At 34.6% G+C, this 24,743-nt stretch overlaps 1 protein-coding gene and 1 long non-coding RNA gene across 4 annotated transcripts in view; one reads left to right on the top strand and one right to left on the bottom strand.

The window, feature by feature from the left end:
• Positions 1-24,743, bottom strand: part of LOC111424038 (protein serrate) — a 188,851-nt gene that overhangs the window by 96,516 nt on the left and 67,592 nt on the right. The gene's annotated exons all lie outside the window — the stretch shown is intronic.
• Positions 7,275-7,978, top strand: LOC139430833 (uncharacterized). Its single transcript, XR_011641205.1, has 2 exons — positions 7,275-7,485; positions 7,540-7,978. It is a non-coding gene; the product is annotated as an uncharacterized lncRNA (long non-coding RNA).

The following is a 24,743-nucleotide window of genomic DNA, read 5'->3' as shown; positions in this document are numbered from 1 at the left end:
GTTTCTATCGTTCTTCGAAAAAGAAAATGTATATATCAGCGAGAACATTATTTTGTATGGAAATTTGTTGTTTTATATTAAAGGCTATAAATCTAAGGATTTACTCAAATGAATCTGTTTAATCAAGAATCTAGTCAAAGGGTACAAACAAGAATGTCACACCATTAATTCTTGTTATAATATTTTTGGAAACTTGACTCTGTGAATTCTGTCACAACCAGAACAATGAATTATTCCAAATTTTCTTTACGTTGCCTATCCTTGTAAATTTTATCATTTTTCAATTGGTGCAGTTGATGAAGTAATAATCAGTCAAGTTGTTGCGAGTAGATAACGTTAACAGCCCAATATCTAGGTTTATTCATAACTATTGATGGTATTTGGTGTTCTAAAAATATCCCTTCAGCAACTTTAAAAATAAAGCTATTTTCTGTACAGAATGTATTCTTGGTTCTGCATCTCTGGGTAAAATATAATTATTTAGTTCACCCTATCAACACCTTCCATTTTTGATTGTAGCTAATACTTGAGACTTATTTCTCGCCTTTCCTGTATATTATTGTTTTAAATGAGCTAGTTCACGATTCGCAAAACATGTAGGATTTTATATCAAATCGGGTTCTCTTTGATGTAGTAATTATCATTTCTGTCATACATTTTGAGATATTCTGAATAATAATAGATGGTAATAAATTGAGTTGCAAATAATTTATTAGTGGTTCGATACCATTTCTGTAAAAGTTTCTTCAGTTTTAAATTTTCTAATCCTTAAAAACTTTTCTGAACTTATAAAAATTATGAATCAACTACAAAATAGCAAATTCTTGTTCTTTATATTGGTTTGGCCATAACAATTTTTTCAATTTCCTCATCGTTCAGAAATAATTGTAAGTTTTCCAAAGTGTTGTTGTATCCAACGTATACCAGTTGGACCAGGTACTTAAGTAAACGGAAATCTTGGGACGCTGTCTGACTCGATGTTAACGGAGTATCAAATAACTACAATGTTATGGATAAGAGTTAGAGTTGGAAGAACTTCAGCACTTATTCTTTTCCCAACCTCTTTGGATTTTTGTGGTCCTGGTGTCCGATAGCCTGATTTTGTGGTGCATAAATCACAAAAACTATCTTGGATCTTATATCGAGAGCTGAAAAATTTTTTTATAGCCGCCAACGACTGCTTTATCCAAAAATTGGATAAACAATGACCAACATCTTTTATTTGAATAAATCCTCACTGTAAGAAACTCGTTTATCCAACGAATCGACTTTAAGTATATTACTGTTATAATCAGTTATAAATCAAGAACTTCGCCGTTTTTGTCAAACTGATTTTCAAAATATTCTTTTTCTTGGTAGCATAATTCGGTTCTTCTTCTTCTTTAATGGTTCCACAGCCCTTGGAATCTCTCAATTTTTGCCTCCAAGCATCTCAGTCCATGGCCTCAATCCTCCCGTATATGGACTTAAGTATATCCCTGACGTCCCTGTCTATCTCGTCCTCCCATCTTACTCTCGGTCTTTATTGTTCATCCTAATCACATGTCCTGCTCATTGCAATCTCTGGATCTTAATGTACTCTGAGAGTATTAGGTCCTTATAATCGTTGTATAGTTCCTAGTTATATGTTGCTCTCCGATTATCCAGTATTCTTCTTCACATTTTCCCAGCCTAGCTGCCATCCCTTTCCAGCTCCATTCCAAGATGTAATCTTTCGGTTCGAGTTCGAGTTTATTGATATGTACATAACTCAGTATCGAATAAAATGTTTTTGCAAAAATCTCGAAATATATTCTTACTTTATAAAATTCATCATTGTTGTCCAATTTGCTGTTATCATTCTAAGGAAGAAACCACTTTATATCTCCAAAGCTATTTTTTGACATTGAGTTAACTTGTAACCCGTTACAAGTAAGATTTCAGTAAGTTTCTTCAGTTCTGAAAGATCTAGATTAAAATTCATTACATTTGCTTCTGTATTGAAATAAATCTTCTAAAAAGAGCTGCTCAAACACTTCTACAGCTCTACTTAAATGCAGAATTTCATTGGCGTTTCCAGAATTATTCCCTACCCAAGTTTATTATTAGAGCTTTTTTTCTTAGGATCAAAACTCCTTCCTTAGGAACTCACAGATGATTTTGGTCAAAATCCTGTAAATTAGTTAATTCATGAGCGTTTGGTTCGAAAACAACAGCAAGCTCAGTTATAATTTGCTATATATTTATGCTCATTGCAGTACATTTTTTAAATTTTAGTAATGTATTAAAAAAATTAAAACTCGATTTATCTTCCATACAACATTGTAAGAATGTTACAAAGAGTAACCAAAAAATGCTTTCCATTTTTTAGTTGATGTTATCAAACTTGGTGCGCAAATCCCATTAGAACAATCGCTTATGGTGCGTTCCATGCCGTTTCTCGCCACTCGGAATTCCCCGCCGCTTATCTCCTATCTTTAACTTTCGCAGATCGCTATTGTAGATGTGACCATCGTCGATTGCCGATACCTGCAAGTATGGTGAGAATCCCGGTCTGGTGTAGAGATTCGATTTTATTGATACGTCTTAGAAAGCTGTGACTACGACGTTTTGCATAAATCAAGGATGTCTTCGAAACTTGCCGAAGACACCAAGACGTTAACGCAAGTTAAGCTTCCGATAGAAACTTTTCTTGTAAACAAAAATAGTACTACTATTAGATTTCTTTAGAGAAAGTTTTAAATTGAGACGTCGAGAAATTTGGATTGGGGAATGTTAACGGGGTATTCAAATAAGATTTTAATAAAAACAGTTCATCATCTTTAAAATTATGTTGATCGATTCGTGCCGGTGATTTCAACGATGCGCACCACCGCATCTTGTTTTCGTTTTTTTTCCTCTTCGAGAATTTTCTTCAATTATATTTCTCTTGAGGTGGGAATACGCGAAGCGCCGATTCACGTCAGGTCTTCCGCTCCGATTCAATAAATCAGCGGTGACTTTTTTCCGCTTATAATCGACCTTACATCCGATTCGATGAATGAACGATAAATTAATGCGCAATTGTATAATTAAGAACCGGATTTTTTTCTCAAAATCGCAATAACAACGGGACGAGTAGGGCGGCGGCCCGACGACCGGTTCTTCGGATAATAAGGGACCCAGCAAAGTGGCAAGGTTCCTTTTCGAAGAGAAGAAGTAGTCAGTCGGGCGGGGATGGAAGACGAGGAACACAAAGGTAATTATTGCAAACGTATAAGTAACGTAGAGACTCGACCCCGACGTAGTGATCGGGTGGGATCTGCAATTTGTAACTTTATTCAGGCGTTCATTCGGGTTTTCTTTAATGGGCGGCTAATAAATTGCTCAAGACGGTAATGCGGTGTCTTCGGTATCGTTATTGGAATTATAAGAGTTGTATTGTTATGGTTATCCAATCCGTCTTATGATTAGTAAAGTTGATTTACATTCTCACGAAGTTATTACGTTCAGGAAGATAAATTTTTATTAATCGAAATCGTTAGTTAGTTCTAGTTTTACACTAGCACTATCATTAGAAGAATTAGAACTAACACAAGACCTACAACTAGAATCATTCGGGTTTAGTTGTCTTGAGAGACGTGTGACTAAACCCGAATGATTCTAGTTGCAGATCTTGTGTTAGTTCTAGTGATAGTCCTAGTGTAAAACTAGAACTAACACTAGACCAAGAACTATAACCATTCGGATTTAGCTTCACGTCTCTCAAGACGGCTAAACCCGAATGATTATAGTTCTAGGTCTTGTGTTAGCTCTAGTCGTAGTGCTAGTGCAATAGTAGAACTAACACTAGACCAAGATCTACAACTAGAATCATTCGGGTTTAGCCGTCTTGAGAGACGTGCGGCTAAACCCGAATGATTCTAGTTGTAGATCTGGTGTTAGTTCTAGTGATAGTGCTTGTATAAAACTAGAACTAACACTATACCAAGAACTAGAAACATTCAGTTGTAGGGCTTGGTCTAGTGTTAGTTCTAGTATTGCACTAGCACTACCACTAGAGCTAACACAAGACCTAGAACTAGAATCATTCGGGTTTAGCCGTCTTTAGAGACGTGTGGCTAAACCCGAATGATTCTAGTTCTTGGTCTAGTGTTAGTTCTAATTTTACACTATTACTAGAACTAAGACAAGACCTAGAACTGGAATCATTCAGGTTTAGCCGTCTTGAGAAACATGCGGCTAAATCCGAATGTTTCTAGTTCTTGGTCTAGACTCTAGACCGGTTTCGTATGTACTGAAGATGATGAACCAAGGGCTAGATGTGTAATGTGTCTGACAGTGCTGTCAAACGAGTCACTGAAACCAAATAAACTGCAGAGACACCTACACACGAAACACCCAGAATCCATAGGTAAACCCGTTGAATTTTTTCAGAAAAAAGTAGGTCATTTGAAATGTAAACAAAATTTTATGACTACTTTTACCGACGTTAACAAAAAAGCATTGGAGGCTTCATATCGAGTGAGCTATCGTATAGCAAAATCTGGGAAACCGTACACAATTGCTGAAGACTTAATTGCTCCAGCAGCCCAAGATATAGCAGCCATTATGTTTGGCGAAAAGGAAATGCAACAAATATCTCAAATACCACTCTCGGATACAACAGTTAGCCGCAGAATATTTGAAATGGCAGAAAATGTGGAAAACGAAATTATAATGAGAATTCGAAAAAGTAAATTTTTTAGTCTTCAATTGGATGAATCTACGGATTGCCAAAATGCTGCACAACTAATTTGTTTTGCAAAATATGAATACAAAAATGAAGTAGTTGACGACTTTCTTTTTTGCAAGGAACTACAAAGAACTACGGGTGAAGAAATTTTTAAATCGGTAAACTCTTACATCACGGGAAACAATATTTCTTGGGAAAATTGTGTGGGTGTGTGCAGTGATGGAGCTCGTGCCATGGTTGGAAAACACAGCGGACTTCTAGCCCGAATCAAAGAAGTTTCACCCAATGTAACATGGGTTCACTGTATGATTCATAGAGAAGCGCTTGTATCGAAAAACATGCCACCGAACTTAATGTCTGTCTTAGATACTGGAGTTAAAATAATAAATTTTATAAAGGCGCGTCCTCTGAATTCAAGGATTTTTGCGCACATATGCAAAGAAATGGGTAGTGAGCATCAGCATCTTCTTTTACATACAGAGGTTCGTTGGCTTTCGAGGGGTAGGGTTCTAACGAGACTATTTGAACTTAAAGAAGAAGTCTTTGTGTTTTTAAATGATAATGATAAAGACAAAAAATGTACAAACTTTTTAACCGATGAAGAATGGCTATGTAGGTTAGCTTACTTAAGTGACATTTTTCTCAAATTAAACGAGTTGAATTTAAGTCTTCAAGGTGAACAATTAAATATATTAGTGGCCAATGATAAAATTAAAGCCTTTACAAAAAAAATAGATTTGTGGTGCTCATACTGCAAGGAGAATAATTTTGCAGCATTTCCAACATTAGAATGTTTTGTTATAGAAAACAAGTTCAAAGTTATTCAATAGATTGTTAAAGATATAACATCTCACTTGACAGATTATAATGTCAATTCAGCACTTATTTTCCGGAGAATTTTTCTAACTTTGACTGGATTCGAAATCCCTTTCAATGTAAATTACCCAAAAATGTGTCATTTCATTTTAGTGAAAAACTAATTGAGTTATCATCTGATGGAGAATTAAAATTAATTTTCAAAGAACTTAAATTGAGCAATTTTTGGTTTAAAGTTCGAAATGAATATCCAGAACTGTCTGATGAAGCTCTGAAGGTATTATTACCATTTGCGTCATCTTATATGTGCGAGTTGGGATTTTCCCAATTTCTCTACCTAAATATTTTTCTTTTGTATTGATTTTTGATGAAGTTCCTACGTGTACGCCATATTATAATTTTAATAGTTATAAATCGTTAATGTTGATTTTGAACCTAATATTTGTTAACTTGATATTCTGTTTATTGTAGGTATTTGTTTTAACATAATATATTTGCTATGTATGAAACAAAAAAAATAAAAACAAATTAACATCTTCTTGATATAATAATACCTCTCCCAATTTTTGGAACAACTAGAATTAAATTATTATTTTAAGTTTGGGTCGGCATGTCACCTCTGTGTACTATTTGGGGTCATGCAGCCAAAATGTTTGAATACCACTGGTCTAGAGTGTTAGTTCTAGTATTGCACTAGCACTATCACTAGAACTAACACTTCACTAGCACTATCATTTTACACTAGCACATTTAGCCGTCTTGAGAGACGTGCGGCTAAACGCGACTGTTTCTAGTTCTAGGTCTAATGTTAGTTCTAGTTTTAATTATTATTATGCATTACATTGTGGTAATGCGAAATTTTCGGTATTCTTATTGCAATTATAAGAGTTGTATTGTTATGGTTATCTAATCCATTTTATAATTAGTAAAGTTGATTTACATTTTCACGAAGTTATTACGTTAAGTAAGATAAATTTTTTTTAATCGAAATCGGTTTCTGTTTTAAATTCGCTTGGTTGGTTGCCACTGTCATCGCGCGAATCAAAAAGGGAGCAAAACGAATTGAAAAAAAAGTTGTGCTGCCTTCATGAATAATTGATGAGTGCGGAGCAATGATTTAAAAATTAACTCTGTTAGTTTTACTCGTTCGGTGACGAGCGCCGTTACATAAATCTAAAACTTAATGGTTGAGTTTTTTGTGAGCACATCTCAGGCCACTACCTATTGATTGGGTACCGGCAATCAACATCGTATACAATTGTACTTTTGAGAATTATGTCGCGCTCGAACTCGTTCAAAAAAATACGTGGAATTCCCTTAGCTATTAAGCCACTACTAGAGCCGCACACAAACGGCCCATCTGACGATCAAGACGACTCCATTAATTATTTTCATCTATTATAAGATGATGTTCTTTTGAAGTAAAAAAAAATCTTACGATCGAAAATGAGTTATTGTGTTTACTTTTGATGGATTTCTTCATCGAGTTTATACACGCTTTGCGGTATAAACCTAATAGAATTTCAATCAGGGATTTTTAAAGGAATCGTTCTCGTTTCTTTTTGAAACCGTGCGAATCTGGCACGATGGTTGGCGCGACGACGGCGAAATATCTTACGACGAAACCAGAAAGGAGGAGAAGGAGACGATCCGAGGAACGTGTCGACAAAGAAAAAACCGACGACTCGACACGTCCTCGTGTGTAAATAACGAAAGGACGAGGCTGCATTCGTGTATAAGGTTCCACGAAAATTGCCATTCAGAATACTAATATAAGAACGGTTCGATGGACACACGACCATTTCGTGTTTGTAATCATTCACTCTATGTTATAGTAATATCAAATTAAAAACGTCGATCTAAATTGAGAATCAACCTTCGCAACTTGCGTGGTAATGGTTCGAAAGATATAGAATCTCAAAATTGGCACCCACATAAAATCGGTTAACGATACGACAGCGAACGAATAAAAAAAGGTAAGAGAAAAAACTGCATCCTGCCCCACTAACATTAATTAGTTAATCTATCAGATAACAGTCCCATCTCAAGTCGCATTTTACAAAGTCCACGAGGGAAGAGACACAACCGCCGATTAAAGTACGAGAAAAAGGTCGACTTGAACCCAACATAGGTGGGCTTGATTTCATGAAGGAACTGAAAAGACAACTTTTTCACTTTTTCATCTTTTTCATCTTGAGAAGTCGAAGAAGAAGTTACGAGTAACAAATAAATGTTGTACCTACGAGCCCGAAAGACGTTCCTAGAATATCGATAACTCATAACGCTCTGCAGGCTTTCATTTCCACGTCACATAAATTTCCAACAGAATGGCAATAGATTCCGCGCGTTTTGTGTATACGCGGTAACGTTCGGTGTTTGTTATATTTCACTACTGGTTGCAGTTTATCATATTTATCTACCGTATATATTATTTGTAAACGCGATGCATAAATAAACCGTTTGCACCTTTTCCCAGCTTGTAAATCATTGCGGAGGGGACAGCTTTTGCTATTATTGGCATTTATTGTTTATCGAAACCGTTAGGAAAGAAAATAATTTTTTTAAACGGTATTTTTCCAATTAACTTATTATTTATTTATTATTATACGCGATCTATAATTAGAAACCCAACCCAATAACTGTGGTATTTAGTAATCAAAGTAACACATCGAACGCAACAGGTGCATTTCAAACTCACCGTGTGTTTCAATCTCGACTAATTGAAATTTTCATCAAACATTAGGTATCAGCAACTTACCTGAAAAATAAAAGAAAAAAGATTGTAAACATAATGATCTGGAAAGAACAATTTATGTGCAATAAAAACCATTAATATGTCAATAAAGTTTAATTAACCACCGCATCCTGTCTCGTTGTGACAGTGGCATTCGCAATAAAGATTGTTACTTTTATGTTCGAGATAAATTGTTTTGGCAGCGAGACAAATAAATTTAAAAAGTTGGAAAAGTAAATTCCACCAGAACAAAAACATTTTTAACGACAATTTTTTTATTCTCAATTAAATTTATCGTTCTGAAAACTTTCCATTTCCCTCAATTTTATTTCAAACTGTTATTTGTGGTAAAAATCTGTTAACGCTTTACAACGGCAACACAGATGACGCTTATATAATATTTGCATTGGAAAGATGTTAATTTTAAATGAAAACATTTATGGATATGAACAATTTTAATAATTAAGTGTCAAGAGATAAAAAGAGAATATATGTGTTGGATTAACAGTGCAAAATTACGATGTGAAGATTAAGAAGATATCTAGCGCAAAAAGGAAACTCCATCGTGATTCACCAACCGAAGAAGAAAACTACACGTCTACTTACAATGAAGAGGAAAGAGAGAAAGATATAAGGATACGATACGATTCGAGAGTTTAAGATCTACCTAACGATCAACTAATAGATTATTGCGATATCAGAGGCGTACGAATACATATGTGGATTTCGAGCACTATTAAAGATGTATCTTTGATAATCTTCAACTCTAACTTAAAGTGCAAACTATTTAGATACGGAATGTTCCAATTAAGAAGAACCAATTGGCTCAAGTACTTAATCTAGTAATTAGCGGTGGAATATACAATGAATTTCACTTAAAATGAATATACAAAAATGTATTTCCATAGCAACTAGGACTAAAGTAAGTGGGTACTACTTTGTCCCACATAAAAAGCAAGATCTCTGAATGTTTATAGTTCTTGGTCTAGTATTAGTTCTAGTTTTACACTAACACAAGACGTAGAACTAGAATCATTCGGGTTTAGCCGTCTTGAGAAACCTGCGGCTAATCCCGAATGTTTATAGTTCCTGGTCTAGTGTTAGTTCTAGTTTTACGCTAGCAGTATCACTAGAACCAACACAAGACCTAGAACTAGAATCATTCGGGTTTAGCCGTCTTAAGAGACGTGCGGGTAAATCCGAATGTTTCTGAATGTTTTTTAAATCCGTAAGCCACAGAGCTTCTTGCTGTGCTGGAAAATAATACTGAAGAAGTAAAAATCGATTAATTAGATCAAAATCGTTTCAAAATCTTTAAGGTCGCACACAGAATAACGAAATACATAAAGAGCTTATTCTACCAGCTCTTTTCTCGATACGATCAATTGGTAGAAACGGCTGTTTGTTGAGGATCCATCATATACCTTAATGCTCTGAACCTCAAAGATTAATTAATAAAGAAAATAAAAGACTCTAAATTTGGCTTGCAACTTAATATCGAACTGATTCAAATCAATTTTAAGACAACCTGACTCAATATTAAAGCAACCCAACATAGTATCAAAGTAACCCAACCCAATCTTAAAGCAATTTAAATCAACCACACTGTATCCAACCCAACATAATCAAATCTGTTTAAACCATAGGAATTAAAAGTTTTCATTTACGGAGAATAATAAAAAACCCAGCTATATGTATAGCAACCCTGCAGAACCGATTCAACGTCCAGCAGTTTAAATGCATAAAATGAAGAAATTTTGCAAGTGCTGGGAGTACACGCATGATATGGAAGACTGCAAAGGTACTGATAGAACTAGGTTGTGCTACATGTCTGGTAAATATTAGTTTTTTGCGTATATATTTAGCAGTGTGTAATAATACTCACTAGAAGTGCCTAAATAAGCAAGTTAATTCAAGAAAGAAGAGGTCGTACGATTTTAATTTAAGTACTACAATAACAATATAATACATCTAATAATATTGACACAATTGAAGTTATACCATATCACACAACACCAAGTGTTGAAACTGAAAATGTTCAAAGTAGTTCTTACACACAGTTCATACAAAGAAATGTTGAAGACTACAAATGTTGCATCTGTGATGGTTGTGCAAGCAGCTTAAGACATTGATCGAAAGTTTGGCTGTTTTTCATACAATATCTGGAAAATGAAGATTGGAACTTGAGATGAAGTAAATGAAGAAACAAATAAACTGAACCTCAATAAGCCAGAAAGCTTTCTTTTTCCAAAATTTTCTTACTTAGTAGTATTTGGTAGCATGAAGGCTTAGAACTCATTCAAACAAACATTATCCGCTAAACACGAATCTGTTCTTTATTTATATTGAAGTTTCGAATGGATATTTTGGTTAAAATTGATGTTGATTATTGTTAAAAGTTGCAACAAAATGTCTACATTATATTTGTAAAAACAGCCCTAATTAAATATGTCTTATTTAACTTTTGGTGATTTTAGCTAGATGTTATCTGTTGAATACAAGAATATTATTTATTTTAAAGTCTCAAATTGATAATTTGATCAAAGTTGTTTGACAAACATCCACGACTTCTCTATTCCTCTCGATTATAGGGTAAAAATAAAAGAAAGTAATATTGTAAATCACAAAATTTGCAATAATTTTTGTTATTATAATCAATATTTACAGCAGTACGTGCTGCTTCAGCAATTAATCTCCTGTGTGGAACTTTTTCTCTAGTTTTAATATCTTCTTTGTTTCCAAAGATACTAAACACACCAATGAAAAGCTTAAATGTTTTGCTATCTTACAAAATACAGCAATTTTTATGCAATAGAATATTGCTTCTTCACGACTTATTTTTTTGCAATTAGGAAAAATCGAAAATATCGAATTTCCTCAATAAAACTCAGCTTGCATAAATCATATCTCGTTTCTATGCACTACAGAGCAAAAATAAAAGAGAAGAATGTTATATAGCTGCTTAGTTACTACAATACGAGCTGTTACAGCTACTAATCTTTCAGCGAGAAACTTTTTCTGTAATTTTGATGATATCTTCTTTGCTTTTAAAGATGGAGTAAAACTAAATAAAGCAACTATAAGCTTAAATTTTTCTCAATATATAATAATATTGCTCTTTGCAGCTTTGCTTTTGCACACAAAAAAAATAGAAAAGCGGAAACCAAAGGGAACGATTTCATTTTTCATACAAACTCTTCAAGATCTTCAACCCTTTGTTGTCGTCTCGTGGTAATGACACAGCTGAAAACCTGACCAGAAAATATTTGAAAAAAAATTATGCTCATTATGGTAATTGGTGTAGAGAATAATACAAAGGCAACCTCTGTTTTGCCTGCTTTGACGTGGTATAAGCCATTTTAAAAAATATTGAGGAACTGATATTTTGGGCTTATTATTCTTTGAAAGCGTGTTGCTGATTCTCAACTCATTTTGAAAGTTGAAAATTAAGATAAGTATTAGAAAAGTGTAAATAAAATAATCGAAAAAAGATAATTGATGAAGTAGGTATTTTCAATTATAATGGATTGGAATAAAAAAAAGAGAATTTATATAGCGCTTTCAAAGTGCTTGAGACCTCAATTCGTAATGATGTTTTAAAGCCGACGTCGAAGTAACAGCTTCATGTTCGCGTGCAAATGTATTTAATTTAATGGAAGTGAAGATCGTACGGTACTCTGGGTGCATCAGTGTCGTCCATTAAGAAGGAGAATACAAGAGAAAGAGGACGAGATGAAATGTGAAGAGACGGAAGACGTTATCAATCGTTCCCAGGAGATTATGCAAAAATAAATAAATTCAATTAACAGATGGAAATGGCGCCGAGAGCGAAGCCGTCGACTTTACCTGTTTGCTTTTACCGTTTTCCTTCCCCGCGAAGAAGTTGGTTGTTTCTTTCCCGCGATTCTCCTTGACGACGTTTCATGTTCGTTTCTTTGCGGTGGCCCGCCGTTGATGTGTAAAAAAGATTAAATGCATTTTAAGTGGCCCGGACGTACGTTCGCAAAAATCCATTAAATATTTATGCGGCCAATCGCACAATGAAAACTGCCCCGCGGAATTTATTAAATCGGTATCGGGTTTGGCGAGATATCATTACGCCTTTTGCCAGAGACTGGTCCGACAACTTGCTACTACGTCTTTTCTCGCGGTATCAATGGGGTCTCAAAAAGATTTCGGAGACGAACGTCAACGATCTGACAGAAATGTATCGGTTACACGATCAACCATTCTCCTCATTTTCCGATACCATACAAAATGAAACCCGTTATTTCATATTTACTTAACTGTTACTATGCCATTTCATCAATTTTTAATAGTCATCCTATCAAGTTAATATATAATAAGTACTCAAAAATCCCCTCAACATGATACTTTATTTTATTGTATTTGTGGGGTTTTGAGGTCAACGATGAGAGTATTGAGCACGTGCCCCTTTAAATTGTGAAACGCAAAATCATTACCAACTGTCCATACTCCCATCAAACTTCTTTGAAATCCGCCTACAATTGTATGTGTTCGGTTCCATATGTTGAAATGATTGTAGCTTACGTTACGGAGGTCAAGAATAATTAAACGATCGCCGTTCGGATCGAGGTCGAGGGCTGCGAAAGAGATGAAAGGATCTGTACATAATAGTGCCCTAATAAAAGCTCCTGATAGCTGATGAAACAACGCCGTTCATGGGAAAACCGCCGCCGGTCAACGAACAATGCCCGTTGTGGTCAATCCTAATCGTCTTTGTGCCCGGCTCAATTATTTCTGCGTGTGCTTTATGGGTTCTGTTGCATCTCGCTTGGCGAGATTCTCTCGGGGACGGTCGTCGCGATTGAGTCGTTGTTAGGGGAGCTCACGTTGTGTCAGAAACGCCGATTTTATCAGTATCATGGTTTCTTTCCCGAGCACATACCTACTTATATCTTTACATTACATTGCATATATGGGTGATTGTTTTGTAGACTTGTTTTATCTGGGAAGATAAATCTTTAGCGGAATACGGTAGGATACCTATGCGATGCTAGCCTTAAACTTTTCTAGAAATATTTTTTTATTATAATAAGAGAACATCTCAATTGATTTTGATTCGAACACTTAATCTTTGGCCAATACGAAAGTGGCGGCATTGTAATTGTCATAATCATAAGACACGATCTTCTTATTCTCGTTAATGCGAGAGTTGACGTGGTAGGTAATATTCTTATTCTTCCACGGTGGGTTCATATCACGAACGGTTCGGTAATCAGGCGTTTTGTAATTGTCAGGGATCAAAAAAACGAATAACTGTTTTAATGGAAAATGATAAACGCAAATCTATTCATCAGATTTGTTCTCGTCTTTCATTTTTGGTAAACAAAACTGATTAAATTTTGTAATTGACACGGGTGTAGATATTTTTGTTTACCTCACCAAATTTTTCCTGATCGACAAACAAAAAAAAAATAAAGAAATAAAAAAATCAGAACCATCTCTTTGTGCTGCAAATGGATCTTCTATTAATACTTATGGTAAAAAGATGTTGACAGTAACATTGAATCTAAGAAGAAAGTTTCCCTTTATATTTACCATTGCCGATGTTAATAAGCCTATTATCTGATCTTCTGGATCACTGATGCAAATATCTGTATTGTTCCCGAAATTATTTTCCATTGAAACAAAATATTCGCATTTATTAAAATCTTTTCTCAATTTAACTTCAATACCTGATTTTCCTTCTCCTGTTAAGCATTCCACACAACATCATATGCAGACCAAGACGTCTGGACTCAACAAAATTCACAATTGCCAAAAAAGAATTTAATTTAATGGTTTTCCTTGGTATTTGTCGCCCTTCATCTTCTTCCACTGCTTCTCCATTACACATGGTTCCCTAAAAAGGATTCTGGTGATTGGTGTCCTTGCGGAGACTACCGCCAATCAAACTTGATCACTGTTCCAGATCGCTACCCACTGCCTCATATTCAAGATTTCAATCTTAATCTAAATGGTAGTAAAATTTTTTCAAAAATTGATTTAGTCTATTGCTGAAGAGTATGTTTATAAAACTGCTATTACAACTTCTTTAGGACTTTACGAATTTACCAGATTGCCTTTCCGACTCAAAAACGCAGCACAAACGTTCCAACGGTTCATTAATGAAGTCACTAATGGTTTAAACTTTGTATTTGTATATTTAGACACATTCTTATAACGAGTAAATGAATATCTTTCACATTTCAATCAACTTTTTAAAAGATTAAATAGTTTTGGCATCATTATAAAACATTCAAAATGTGTTTTTGGGGTTCAATCCAATGATTTTCTTAGTCATACTATTTCATCAAATGGAATTCTTCCTTCATCCGATAGGATTCACACTAGTGATGGAACGGATAGTGATTTTGGGAAAAGCTGGATACCGGATATTCGGCACCCCCTTCGGCCGGATATCCGGTTATCCAGCATATCTATCCGGCCATTATAGTTATAATTTCTGGTGCATTTCTGAAGTGATACCCTACATTGCCAATGAAATTAATAAGAAAGCTGATAAGATATGTCAACTTATTTGGATCAAAGATACAAAATGAACTTTTTTGATGCTTATTTAACTAACAAAGCAACTCTAAAAAGAGGATACTTTAATTAATAATTGGCGATATTTCCAAAAGGATCCTTCGAGAAATGAATTTTATAGCGAATTTTGAAAGTTATCGATGAAAATTGCAACATCGAAAGTTTTATCAAAACTTCAAATATTGTTTTCTCAAAAACTAAAAGTTATTTCTCAAAACGGGTTGGTTCATTGGAAAGAGGACACTTTTATTAACACTTTGGAAAATTTTCATACTCATATTCCAAGAAATGGATTTTAAACGAATTTTTAAAATTTAATAGGCGAAAAATGAAAAATTCGAAAAGATAGTCGATTATTTCAAAAATTTATTTCTCAAGAACTAAACGTGATTTCTCAAAACGGCTTATTGCATTAAAAAGAGGATACTTTAATTAATAATTGGTGATATTTCCACAAGAATCCTTCAAGAAATTAATTTTTTAGCGAATTTTGAAAGTTATCGATGAAAATTGCAACATCGAAAATTTTATTAAAACTTCAAATATTGTTTTCTCAAAAACTAAAAGTTATTTTTCAAAACGGGTTGGTTCATTGGAAAGAGGACATTCTTATTAATACTTTGGAAAATTTTCATACTCATATTTCAAGAAATGAATTTTATACGAATTTTTAAAACTTAATCGGAGAAAATTGCAAAATTCGAAAACATAGTTGATTATTTCAAAAATTTATTTCTCAAGAACTAAAGGTGATTTCTCAAAACAGCTTGTTGCATTAAAAAGAGGATACTTTATTTAATAATTGGTGATATTTCCACAGGGATCCTTCAAGAAATTAATATATATATATAAAATATAAAACATAATAGTATAAAAGAAATACTAATTCCTGTGAATGGTGGAGTACTAAGTAATAGGTTTTTAATATCCGGCCAAAGCCGGATATTTGGTAACTATCCGGTATCCGGCCGGATTTAAAAAAATTGCCGGATAGTTGCCGGATATCTGTGCCACCACTAATTCAGACCATTAATGATTTTCCAAGATCGAAAACTCTTAAGGAATTGCAAAAATTTTTAGGTATCTTTAGTTTCTATCATCGTTTCGTCTCAAATTTTTCTTAGTTCTTTGTATACTCTTTGTTATTCTTTGAAAAATAATAACAAAAACACATCATTGTTTGGTTAGAGGAACATGCACATTCATTTAATACTGGTAAAACTCTTTTAGGTCAATCAATCGTTCTTGCACATCCTTCTCGTACAGCCAAGTTGTCAATAACAACAGATGCTTCATCTACAGCAATTGGAGGTGTGTGTTATTTTTATGTATTTTTGCAATATTTTGGTGTTTTAGCATTCGAAAGAGATTAAGGTTTTGAATGAGATGTTGTTTGTCAAAATCAGTTAAGAGATTTTCTTGTTATGATCAAAATATGTTGGAATGTGTCTTTATCTTGACTATTTCTTTCTTTAATTTCTTGGAATAGAAATTTTAATTTAAAATAAAATTTCCGATTTCAAAGTCGTACTTGAATCTTTGAGAGTATTTCCATTGTCGCCACATGAAGAAGATTTGCTCAACGACGACAATGGCCGCGATGCGGCGGCAGCTCTCTTCTTCTTCAGGATTGAAATACGAAAGTAGCACGTGAGATCCAGTGGGTCGCTCCTCTTCGAAGCTGAGCTCAACCGGCAGACGACAAACTTAATAGCCTTTTGTTTCGGGAAAAATGTGAAGCTCGCGTGGCTTTTCGCTTCTTCTGTGTACCCAGTTCGCAATTATGATCTTTTCGTGATCTCACTAAACGGGATTTCTACGGCGAGCCATTGTCGTACAGAATTGGCCTTCGACTACCCACCATCACCGGTACTACTAAGTAATAATATTAATCTAAGAGAGATGATTTTTTAAAAGTCACCATTATCTAACAGTTTCGAGTCGATTAGAAAAATCATTTTGCTTCGGACGCAACTTAACGGATATTCAATGATCGTATAAAAACTTGAACGTCAATTAAACGGCATTTTCACGGTTCTAGTGAATTTCAACCACAAAATTTCGTGGTCGTACTTTTTTCTTTGCCTTCGCGCCGATCCGAAAAAACTCGCCGTTTTTCTAGAAAGGTATTAAAATAGCATCTCAGAATAAATGGTGACGCATTTGTAATGCTGTTTTTTCGTTCCTTTGCCAGTTGGGAAAAATTGGAAGCCCGCACGGTCGACAATGCAACAACGTATACCTTATAAATTGTCGCGACGTTCATAAATCGGAGGATTACAGTCGCCAAGATCTCCTGATAATTTTATTAATGTTACGTCGCGGTAGTTTGTCTCAAACAAAAAGAACGTTTTTATGAAGATGTGATTTATAACCAGATTAAGTCAAAAATTAATATATTTCACTTGCATTACTCATAAAAGATCAAGAGGAAAAAAATCAAATTCCAATAAGTTTATTTCATTTCTTTCTTGAGTGGCTTTAATAATGTTAAAAGGTGATTTGTTTAAAACGAAGTCTTATTATTCCTAATTCTGCAATCCTGGTATTCCAGCTATGTAATTGTTACTCGACATTCCCATTTAATGTGGCTCAGTGTTGTTGGGGTTATGCACTTGTAGCGCTCCGCTCGACGGAGAAATGTGAAAAAAATGTACCGAGAAAGATGCCGTAATTAAACTCCAAGGACGACTGTTCGAGAAATAGACACGGCCAGTTTGAGCCTGTCCCTTTTTTTTCGTTTTACTTCGTGCTCTTGTAGAAAACGGTCCTCTCACGTTGGGCGTACGTTTGCTTGTTGACCCGGTGTTCCGCTTTAAAGGTGCGTGTATCTGTGACAGTTTACCAATTCACCGACCATGAGAAAGTAATTACCACCAAAGAATTCCAAGAATTCTAAATTTCACTCGAATACTCATTTTTAAATTTCTAATTGTATTTTTGAATTTGTGATGAAAATTTCGTGAAATTTTTTTGGACGTTTTACTTGGTTAATTAAACGAATAAACGTCCAGATCTGTCACGGCCGATTTGAAAATAATGCCGCTGCCATAGGGCGGTCTTCGCGAGGTTCGTCGTCCAACTGAAAAAGGCATCCGTCCATAACGCGATGTTAATACGACAATGAAGACACCGCTGTGAAATTATGACACGGCCAACAACGCCGAACGGCGCGTCTCGGAACACCTGTATTTTTGTAACACGATTGACAACTTTGCGACTACCATGTAACTTTTTTTTCCAATTCAACGTAAGACTTTTATGGAAACTGAAATTACGTCTTTTTCAATAAATCCCAATTACAAAAAACTTGACAAACTACCATAAGATCCATAAGAAAATTGATCGGAATTTGCTGAATAGGGTCACGAACTCCACAAGATAAAAATCAATTTATCAAAATCTCTACATGTCAGTCATTTAGATGGACGTCTTTAACCTTCTCGATTTTCAATTCCCATTTATACATTCCTTAGTACCACGCTGTTTATGTTGCGTAAAATTTCACAATAAGCATGTTTACGCACATTCAAAATAGCACACCACTATATATACTCATCGGTAACGATGAGAATGAAGGCGGATTTAGAGAATGATACGACCGATTCGAATTACATGTTTTGGCCACCTACGCAGACCTCCTCCGTTGAAGCTCTAATAAAATAGAAACAATTTATCAGCTGTCGGAAATTACTTAAGTAAAGGCCGTAGTAGGCGCTGTCATCGATTAACTTTCTTCGGAATAATTGGTAAAGCCCGCCGGGTTGGATTTGCATACATTTCAATGGTACTTACTTATCATGGGGGACCATTATGCGCACTCCAAAGACGTGAATGGGAACGACGTAAGGAGGTTAGGTTACTTTCATTTGGATGACCATAAACAGTCTGAAGATGATATCGTGTGGGATGAAGTATATCAGATATAATGGCTAGTTTATACGTTGAAGTTTAAATGTACAGTTCTTGTGAATACAAAGGTAGAAGTAACACATTCGATAAACTTGTGTGTGAATTTAACCAATTAATTTATTTTTGTATGTGTTGAAAAACTAAATATATTGTCATTTTTTTACACAAAATAGATTGTAAGAAAAACATGCAATGAATGTCTGTTATCAAAGTTTGAGAAGCAAAATTTCAAACAGAAATTGGTTCCATTTTTTCTAGTGAATAAGAGTTGTTAATTGAATATTATTTCGCTTATTCTTGGAATATCATAAATGTTCATAGGCACACTCTCAACAGTCTTGTTACATTTGGAATAAGAACAGAAAAATTTAGATCCCAGTCATAAATCCCAGTCGTCAATTCTTAAAAGCCATTTCATTAGTGTTCTAAGTTTTGTGGTACTTCTTGTTTGTAATTGCCAACTTTTTAACAATTTTTCTTACATAATGAGTTTGGCAACTAATTTAACCCTCCGCATACGAGGTGAATTAAATTCACATGCCATACTAGGTGGGGATGACATACCCCGGAAATAAAATACTATTTCTATAAAATTTTATATAGAACAAGATCTCGCGCGTCTTTTTTATTTTTCAATTTTTTCAGTTTTCCTGAAGCTGGGCTATATGATACCCCACCTCGTATGCGGACGGTTAAATACTACAAATCTTAGATATTTTACAATATTAGGAAGTAAATTTAATGTCTATAGCTTAAAACGTGGAGAAAGTTGTTACTCTGCCCCACAGAGATTCCAGCAGAGTGACTCACGTGAAATTCATAAGTTAATATCTCTGACCAGTTCGAAACATCTATGACCTCCTTCCTTTCAACAGTTTGCAGTAACTTTGAGCTACTTTGAAATTTTTGGAGAATATGTAGTGGTTTTGAGATACTCTGGAGTAACTACAGCCAAACTTGAAGCGCTTTACACACACTAAAAACTAGATCTCAGCTAGTTCAGTGAATCAGAAATTAGTCTGTTTCATTCTAGAGTGGCTCTAAGCTATATTGAGGAGTCTAGAGCTACTCTAACTTGCTTTTGATAGATTGGAATAACTTATTGGTACTCTGAAGTGACAACAAACTATTTTGGAGAGTTTCTAATAGCTGTGTCTTGCAGTGCAGAATCTTTAACTTAGTCTAAAGTATTTAAGGCATCTGTGGATTAAATTGATACAATGTTTATATTTTTAGGAAATTATATTAAAATGTGGTTGTTATCAATTTCGTTCTGGGTAAGGAGCTTAACACAATTTTTGAAATAAGTTGGTAAAATGCTAACAGTTCAATTTCCTCTTCTTCCTGAACTTTACTCGTTGAAGACAGTAAGGATGTAATGCTGTCGACGCAATGTTTACCGTACTTTATGTCCAACACCAAGACGTGTCATAATTCTCGTGTATTAAGAGAGCATGAAATATAAAACTTTAGTTTCAATGCTATGTAACCTCTCAAATAATATCGTGCTGAAAGATAATCACACTGGTTGCAACAGAAACATGTTTCACTGACGACATTTGGATATCGATTTCTAAGGCATATTCTAAAGTAAATATTAGTTGTTTGGGAGACTCTGTAATAGCTCAGAGTTATTTTGGGGTATCTGGCCTATTCTAGGGTGAGTTTGAGTTATTTGGTACACTTTGGAGTAGGTAATGGGTATTCTGAATTAACTCAGATCTACATTGAAGAATTTGACGTTGTATTAACGGGGTTGCCAGGAACTTTTAACAACTATGCAGAGTTTGGAATGAGTCTGACTTACTCTAAAGCAACTCTGTACTACTTTGAAGTAACTTTACGCAACTTTGTACAATTTGAATTCACCTTGAGCTACTTTGAGTCTCTGAAACCACTCTGATCTACTCCCGAGTAACTTTGAGCTACTCCAGATAATCTAGAATAACTCTAAGTTACTGTGACATAACTCTAAGCTACTTGGTAGAATCTGGAGTAGTTCTGAAATACTAAGGAGCAGCTTTTACCTATTCTAGAGATTCTGGAACTAGGTTGATAGATTTGCAGTAAGTTTGAGGTAGTGTGTACTATCTGGGGAACCTCTAAATTATTTGGATATCCTTAAGTATTAGAGTTCTATTCAGTAATGCGAGCATTAACTTGTTTTACTATGATTGAGGGAATTTTTCGTTGTTATTTTGACCCTGGCTGAGACTCAGCGTCAATAAACACGGCCTATATCCAAGTTCTCTTCTTATCTGCAATTGACCAGCAATCTCAGAAATGAAATTAATCTAGTGATTCTTAATAATAACTCATTGCTCTTGTGAGAATAGCATGTTTTTAATTGCTATATACAATTACTATATGTATACAGGAACATTTATTTTGATTTGCGATGTTTTGATTTCTCGGTGGTTTGTGAAATTCTAAAACATTACAACAGCACTAAGCACAAAAGAGAGTCTGCAGTAATTCTTTGGGAAATAAACAATACTTTTTACCTACTCTGGTGTAGATTTGAATTATTCTGGAGATTCTGAAGTGGAGTAACTCTACGTTACTCTGAAGAATCTGTAAACACTCTGAACAACATTGGAGAGAGCGGAATAGCTATGAATCACTCTAAAGTAACTCTGTAGTGTCTTGGAATAACTTTGACTTACTCTTGATAGCTTGGTGTTTAACAAAAACTATGTAATGATCTACTCTCGTATAGCTTCGAGATATTTTGGAGATTTTTAAGTAGTTAGTTTAAACTGCCTAGAAGACTGTGAACTAAATTTCGAATCACAAATAAATTTTTCATATATAACATGATGTTAAATAAATAAAAAAGGAATTAATAATAATTCTTTACAAAATTATTTATTTTTCTAATGTGGTAAATTAAACAGGGTAACTTTGGTTCCAAATTTCTTTAACGTTAGTTGCATCATTCTGTTGATGTTTCTCATAGAATATGACTCAACTGTATACCTTGACTATATACAGAGTTGAAGACGAGTTCTCAAAGTCACCTTTGCTATTAATTAGGGGTATTGTTATCCCGTTTGACGTTGATTGCCGAGATGTTATCGAAGGTTGTCCGATCAGGAAGAAAGAACGATGAATGGTAATTATAAAGTGTTAAGATTCGATTGTAATCGTTTTGTAAACCGTCTGACGACCGGTTGGAACGTCAGATTACGATCCTGATTCCCTACAAAAGAAACGGCAATAACAACAACAATAATAATACCGCGGGGAAATGTATAAGCAGACCGAGAAACAAAGATCGCGGTAAAACTGGGAAATTGTGCTTTCAAACGACGACAACGCTCGAGTACCTTCACTTCTTCGCCGATTACAAATTAATGACAGGCCTCCAGACATAGTAAAACGTTTCGCCACAATTAAGATGCTTTCAATTCATTCCCGATGCTGTCTCTGGCTGGAAATAGACAAAGACCGTATAAATCTCTCAGCTGGTGCGGTCGCCGATGTGGTATTTTTCGTTGCGAACCGGCCCGTTTAAGTATTCACGTCTACAGATAAATTCGTCGACGATTTACTTGAAAACCCCAATAAATTGGACAGAGATATGCTACTTTTCTTAGTTCGACATCTATATTGGATACGATACACCGCAATTGCCTTCTTCTACTACGTGACTTCAAAATTACCTATCAAATGTTTTTAGCAGCAATTCCATGTCAATGGGATTGTGTAATTTAACTATTTATGTTTGATTGGATTGCTTTTTTTTAATTATTGGCTTTGAGAAGGTTAAATTATTACCGTAAAATGAGGTCAAATAATTTCCGTTTGTATTAAAGAAACTCCATACAAATTGTCCTGATTTACTTTAAACTTTTAAGATAAATTTAACTTAATAAAGATAAATAAGCGTTGAATTTCGATGAGAAAGGTAGATTTTGAAATAATATTTCCACAAGTGTTCCTTGTTTCGTATATCTTGACTCTTAAGTATAACAAAACGATATAACAGAGCGATATAACAGAACGGAACGTCATCGTATCGTGTATTTTCGGCCACTTTTGAACGAACGAAAAAATATACATCCGGGGAAAAAGTAATTGCACAGCTCGTAACCCTATAAATAAACGGTCTGTCGGAGGAATTGCGAGATATTTACTGCACACTTCTTTTACGTCTACGTCCGCTGTTCAACAATTCTTGAACCATCAAGATATCCTTATTAGTCTTATTCGTATACCGTTATAGCACGGTGAAGAAGCAAAAAAAAATTTTATAGAATAATTTTTTATTTATTTCTTATTTACTTTTTCCTTTTACGCAAAATGGCAATGGGAGAAAATTTTTAATTAATTCCGCCTATTTACCTTGAACGTATTACACGTAATAAGTTAATGTTTCTTTAATAAGTTATAATAGAACGTTGTTGCTGAGGTTTTAACGTTTAAATTAATTAAGTTTAAGGTTAATTTTCGTGAGTAACCTTTAAATAAATTTGAAATTAATGCTAATTTTTAATTAATTTAGATAATTTAGTATCAATATGTTGTATGGTTATAAATCATTAAATTGAAAGTTGATCCCATTCTCCATATTTACATAATAACTAAGTATAATCACTTCATTAACCCATTTGCATCACTAAATCTTTTTTGTTATATAAATTATAATACATTCGCGGACTATTGGAGAAAATGGAACATAATTTTTCCAGATTCTAATAGCAGACAAAGAGAATGAAACGCAGAACAACAGATGAGTTTGTTTGTACAGGTCTCAGTTTCACCAAGAAGTTATGGATTACCTAAAATCCATAAACAGGATATTGTCATGGCACTGACAAATTCTCCAATGTACCAGAAGAAGAGGCGTTAATGAAAAGTCTGTGGAAACGAAAGCTTAATCTTTACGTGGATGACACCTTTGTGATCTTGCAACGAAAAGGTCGTCTCCAGAAATTCTTAGACCACCTGAACTCGCAACACTCCATGATCATATTTACCATGAAAACGAAAGCTGCTAAACAGTTACATTTCCTGAATGTTTTGGTTATTAGGAAGATAGAACTAGAAACATTCGGGTTAAAAGTAGAACTAACACTAGACCTAGTGCTGAAAACATTCTAGTTGTAGGTTTAGTGTTAGTTCTAGTGCTAGTGTAATAAAGTTAATTAATTAGCTATTTAACTACTAATTAGCTAGAATCTTTTAAAATAGACGATTTTGTGTTAATACATCAAATCCAGTTCCAGGGCCTCGCTCACAAGCGACCTCGGCGTGTTGAGGCGAAATATTTCCTTATATATCTTGATCAGAATACAAAGTCTCTTATAAGAGGACTTATATTTCCACTCCGCCGAGGTCGCTTGCGGGCGAGGCGCTAGAATCTTCCAGAATAGACGATTTCGTGTTAATACATCAAATCCAGTTCCTCACCCGCAAGCGATCTCGGCGATTTGAGACGAAACCGTTCCTTATATATCTTGATAAGGCTACAAAATCTCCTATAGGAAGAATTTTACTCACACTCCGCCGAGGTCGCTTGCGGGCGAGGCGCTAGAATCTTAAAAATAGACGATTTTATGTTAATATCAAATCTAGCGTCCGCAAACGACCTCGGTGATTTGAGGCGAAATCGTTCCTTATATATCTTGATAAGAATACAAAGTCTCTTATAAGAAGACATACTTTCACTCCGCCGAGGTACTAGAATCTTCCAGATCACACGATTTCTTGTTAATATACCAAATCCACTGCCTCCCCCGTAAGTGACCTCGGCGATTTGAGGCAAAATCGTTCTTTATATATTATCTTGGTAAATATACAGGGTGATTCATAACTCGGGAGAAATATTTTGGATTTTTATGCAAAATAAAACATTAAACAAAAAAATAAGAATAAAATAACGTTTTTGCCTTTGTTTACGAGATATACAAGTTTTACACAATTTTTATAACTTTTACATTCGAGCACAGAACCTTTATAGTTAATAATATGTTTTCGGAAAAAAGAGTTGTCATGAAAACGCAATAATGTAAATAAATAATGCTCAAGCAC

This window comes from Onthophagus taurus, chromosome 7 (assembly GCF_036711975.1).
Source record: "Onthophagus taurus isolate NC chromosome 7, IU_Otau_3.0, whole genome shotgun sequence".
Classification (NCBI taxonomy): domain Eukaryota; kingdom Metazoa; phylum Arthropoda; class Insecta; order Coleoptera; family Scarabaeidae; genus Onthophagus; species Onthophagus taurus.
The sequence above is the reverse complement of the archived record's forward strand: the minus strand, read 5'-3'. Positions and strand labels throughout refer to the sequence as shown.